The sequence below is a fragment of the Lycorma delicatula genome, chromosome 3, assembly GCF_047948215.1.
Source record: "Lycorma delicatula isolate Av1 chromosome 3, ASM4794821v1, whole genome shotgun sequence".
In the NCBI taxonomy this organism is placed as follows: Eukaryota; Metazoa; Arthropoda; class Insecta; order Hemiptera; family Fulgoridae; genus Lycorma; species Lycorma delicatula.
Window position 1 is genome coordinate 96616577 of NC_134457.1, and position 6000 is coordinate 96622576.

The window sequence follows — 6000 nt, forward strand, 5'->3', positions numbered from 1 at the left end:
TTTTCATAACCTATTCTGCTTGTGAAATTAAAAAAAATATATTTTATAAAACAAGGCTAAAATGCTTCGTTTGTAAGTAACGATTAATGAAAGATTTCGCTCGGGTTTCAGCAATCCCAGTGAAAGAGGTCGTACTGAAAATTTAGGACAATAATTAGGGGCAGAATTAGTGATTTCTATGGGTTTTTTACCTTAAAAATTGAATAAAATAGTTACCAAAACAGTATCGCAATAGGTTTTAAGAAATCTGGGATGAAAATCAATAATTTAGAGTAAAAAACCCGTTATTATGTTTGATCTACAATAACTTTGTTAAATGGGTAAAAAAACATGTAAAACCTTTAAATAAAACTTGTAGAGAATGTAATTCTGAACATAATTGTGCAAGATAAGTCGAATAAAACAAAGAAAGTTTAGAAAAATTAGAATTCAATTTAGAAACAATACAGTAAAACGTACCTACCAGTTTATAACAAATATTGAAAACCAAGCCCACAGTTTCAAAACCTACCTTCTGTACTGCCTTTGTAGCTCTTTATAGTACTTCAGAGCTATGCTTAAGTTTCTCAGCAGCATCTATAACGCAAACAATTAATAGCTCATGAGAATGTATTTTTGTTTTATATATAATATTTCTCATCTGTACCTAGATGCAAAAATCTAAAGGTGTTATATCAAGTGTTCTTGGTGCCCAGAAATGTGGACCTCCATGACTGATCCATTTCTCAGTGAAATGATTGAAACATTATCCATTAGGTTTATTTATTTTATCAATTTTTTTTTTAATGCAAGTATTTGAATGATTATTTATATATCTTTGCAGATTTCATCAAATGTAGGATCATCAAGACAGAGGAAGTAAAACGCTTATAATTTAAGATCATATGATCATCGGGTTCAAGAATTAAGGAGCCAAATCGTCTAATAACATCCATTTAGTTATTTCATATGGCAATCACAAATTTCATAAATAAATTTTATGATGGCTGTGCCATTATATTGATCGATATTACTGTGAAGTCAACTAACAAACTTTAAAAATTAAAAGCGTCAAGTACCATAAAACAATAAAACTAAATGAAGTACAGTCAAACTAAAAGAGAATGATGTGAAGTTAAAGCAAAATTAAGTAGGAACAAGTTTTCAAGTTATTACAAAAGTAGATTCTACAGAAAGCCAAATGAATAAATTTAAAAGATAGAAATAATATAGTCAATTAGAAGGAATGTGGAAGACAAAGGATGCAGTGAACAAGTTAAATACATTCAACAGAAACCAGCTAAGGAAGATCGATTGAAAGATACTGAGATATAGGAATGACAATCATTAAAGGAAATTGATGTAACCACAAGTAAGGAAACTTTTAGAGAAAACAACACTGATATGAAATAGCAAAAGTGCATACGATAGCGTTTAGGGTGGAAGAAACATAGCAAATGACTATACAAAGTGTAAAGTTATAGTGCTGGTAGAGGAAATGAACCAATTTTGAAATATCAAAATTTGATTAAACATGAGAGACTTGAACAAGGAGCAAGAACTGAAATGTACAATCACAGTAACTATGTTGTGTACACAAAAGACATGAGACCTGTGTTGGCTGTGTAAGATGAGTCTGGAGAAGTACCATCAAGAATTTCAATAAAATGTTTTTTTTTTCTATATAAAAGTAAAGAAAACTCCTGGTTTCTTATGCTTTGTACAAGAAACCAGGAGCATCAGGATGTATAACAGTTTTAGTGATTAGTTGTAAATATCTAATTAATATATAATTCTTCTTATCATCTGTATTTCTGATTTTTTAACTCTTCTATCTGCTTGAATTTTTATACAGTTTCATTCCTGACGACTTAATATAATCGTATGGAAAATCATTAGGAAAATATTTAAATATAAAATTATTTGTAAATAATTATAAAATGAATACAGAAAATCAATGTTTCAAGTAAAATGAAGAACATAATAATATACGATTTTGAATCATGTTTTGTTTCATTATTAAATGTATTGTAATGTTTTAAATTCTTATTTGTAAATATTGTGGAGAAATTATTCATTAAGATTATAATACTTAGTTTTATATTATGTAAAATTAATTTTTCTTTCGGATTTTGTTGTATATTAAATTTATATTAAGAAATATTTTAAAAATATTTTATTACTGAAAAACATTTATTAACTTTTATACTCTTTATTTATGTAAATATATTAATTGTTATTTCTTCTACAAAATAAAAACTAAAAATATTTAAAGTGTTAATTACAAATATTTTGAAGAAAAACTTTCACGTTCCCCAACAATTATATTTTAAGGTACTAAAATTTAATTTCTTGTATATCAAAACAAGGGTTTGTTCTTATTTGTATTTATAATCATAACTGTGTAAAGACAATTGTAAATGTTTGATGGTCACTAATGTAGGGCTTCTTCCTGACAAGAATATGTTCAAAAACTATGAGATTTTTCTTTCTTAATTGATTTTATTTCGGAACATAATATAATTGGAAGAACTTAAATTATTTCTGATTTAACATTTATTTTTTTTGTACAATGAATGTTTTAAAATATTTTTGAAGTTCTGACCAAGGTTTTACCATGGTTTCGCTTGGTTGTAAGGCAAATGTCAGAACAGTTCATTTTGCATTCATGGTTTGTGCTTAAATTTTTTTGTATGTGCATATTATAATTTAATCAGAATAATAAAGCAATATTTGTTTTGTTATAACACAAATTTGTTCAAAAATATTTAATAATAATGAACATGTTATAAAACCATACAGGTAATTACTTAAGTCTATTTATTCAACTTCACCTTGTATACCTTTATTTATTTACAGTTTTTCTATTTGAGTAGGTACTCAAAATATAATATAGCACAAATAATTATAATTATCTCCATTGCCTACTACATCTAAAAGTAAATGAGGGGCAGAGCTTTCATCATTTCAGCACTGTTGTGAGAACACCAAACAACTTTGTTTGATGTTGCTATTGCATGTATAGTACAGTAGCACCACATGAAATATTAATGACTGTGTTGTTTGCTTAAAATGTTACCGATAATTATCAATTTTCTAATCTTTTATCAATAATTACTGTTTATAGTAAGTAAACCAGGTTCATATATATTCCTATAGTTCAACCTTTACAGGCCCTAATGAGTTTTATTCCATAATATTAAAAAATTGATTGCGATTAATAAATGCATTTAAACCAAACCCAAATGAAAGAAATATCTTCATTTTGTAAGCTATTTTGATTAAAATGAAAATATTACAAACATAAATTTAATAATGCAAGTGAATTTATAATGTAGATGTTTATGTCACCAGAAGCATGCTGTATAAATTATGTTTTAAAATATTCACAACATAATACTTAAATCGCTAGAAAATAAATTTTTTAACAACCCACTTATTATTTGATCACAACTTCTCCAGCAAAAATCATGAAAATGGATATTACAGCTAATAACTGATTTAGATTGTTTATTAACCCTAAAATGCATGAATTTTCAAATTTAGAAAAAAATGTGCAATTTATCAGAAAAATGGTTAAAAGATTAAAAATTGGGTTTTTAAATTATTTAGAAATTTTTTTTATATGGCAAACAAACGGCTACTTTATGCATTTCAAACCATCTATTAGGTTCTAAATTATTTATATGTTGTTTATACCATTAAATTTTATTACAAAAATATTTTCTAATGCTAAATCATATAAAATTCTATCATTTTCAGCAATGTAATTAAAAATATGCAATTTTAATAAATTTGAAAAAATAAAAAACAATATATAAATATACAAATAAAAATGTTAAATATTTTTAAAAGATGAATCTCAAATTATTTTTATTTTTTATTATTTTTTAGTTTTTAACACATTTTCGATGCTTATAATCAAAGACTTTAAGAAAAAACACTTTTTTAAAAATTAATACTCTATTTTTGATAAGCCACAAGCTAATTTTTTAAATTTATTTATATTGACATTTTTTAACATTATAATACTATCCATTAGCCAACACAATAATTATTCTCTAATCACTTTACATTATTTTCACAAATAAACAGTCTAATTATGTTCATCGGTACGACAGTTCATAATACAATTATTTTTGTTATTGAAACACAAAGTAAACACTGTGCACTTCACTCTTGTAAATCCTTTACAATTTGGAATTTTACATTTTTATTTTTTGATACGTACAGGCCAGTGTTCATATTTATCCAAATGAACATCAGCTGAAGTATCGGTTGAAGATTTTAATCTTTCCTTTGCTGGAACTAGTATGACCTCTAGTCGATGTTATATTTATTGTTATTAGGTTACGATGCACTGTGCCCAAGGACAGAATATCCCAAAATTTTTTAATTGTAGGGATTCTAAATAAAACATGATTATACATTGAATTTTTTACTCTTAAAAAGTAGAATTTCTGAAAAATATAAATTACTTTGACTATCTGAAATAATAAATTTTAATTAATTGTAGGCTTCAACTGGAGAAGTCTCTTTACGTGTTTCACATCTATGAAATTTTCAAAAATGTTGGGTAATAGAAAGAGTCTAGAGTTCACATTCGTTTTCAGAATCAGAAAACAGATGAAAATTATGTATCGCATGTTAGGAAACATCATTGTATCATTGTATTTAATATTAATATGTAAACTCATATTTAAATGAATACTATTTATTCTAATATGATAATGTGCTATACACTAATGGAGTGGTAAACATATTTTTGTGTGTGGGTATATATTATATACATATATATGATTTATTTATAAACAAATATATATGAATGTATGACTTTTTTTAAGAATTATTTATCAGGCCTACCAATATTGAATGAGTCTTAAAATATCATTTAGCAATTTAGCAAAATATTTTTATTAAACACAGATACAGAATTCACTGTTGCAACTAGAAATGATGAAAGCTGTCATAGAATTTATTCTTCAATTTCTTTTTGTTTATCTAGACTGGTTTTTTATTGAACGAATAATTTTTTTTCTATGATTTTGATAACGAATTTCAAATTCTTAAAATATAGATGAACCTTCTATTATGTTTCTTATGCTACTTATATATACTATCTTTTGAACCGATAGTGTAAATAATTCTAATTTTTCTTTTAAAGAATTTTTATAAATGCAGTAATTGTAGTGTATTGGAATTACTTGCATTTAATTTCTGGATAAAATTGAATCAAATGTTTTGTAAAACTTTTACGTTTGTTTTTTACTGTAACTTTTAGTAAGAAACTTACGCAAATGCCCCTACTATTGTGTACATACTGGTTTCAGCAAACTCAGTGTAATGAATATAGCCGCTCAATTAAAAGCAACCGACTCGCATATGTGCAACCAAGACTGCAGTAAAAACTTCTGATATGAATAGGCTGTGCAGTCTTCAGTAATTCATGTAGTTTTCCGAGCAGTAATCAAATAATATTGAAAGTACATGTTGGTATAAACAATGGGTGTAAGGAGTAGGAGAAAGTAAAACAAAACAAAAATTATAATAACACTCACACACCTGCGTGCGCGCACCTAGACACAAAAATGCACATTTACATACCTTGGATTAGTTGACAGAATTAAATGTACTACATATTTTTGAAGTTAAATATCATTTTTGTAAAAATTAACCTTCATCCTACATTAATAGTGTACATTTTTATTAATATAAGTAAGTTATATTTAATTTTTTTTTGTTTTTTCTTTTTAAGAATACATGTTTTTTTTTTTTAGAATTTATTCATTACCTTAAATCTGAAATCATTTCAACCTCTGTGAGCAACATACATATGTATAATAAAAACAAAAATAATTGACAATATATGTATATATATAAATTTATTTTTCAGGTACACTGGTGAAGTACAAGTTCAAAAGATGTACGAACATGACATTTTTGAAAAATATTTGTTAATAAACATTTGAATGTTTGAATATTAAAAATATTTTAACATGTAAAATCAGTTTAACGAAAAAG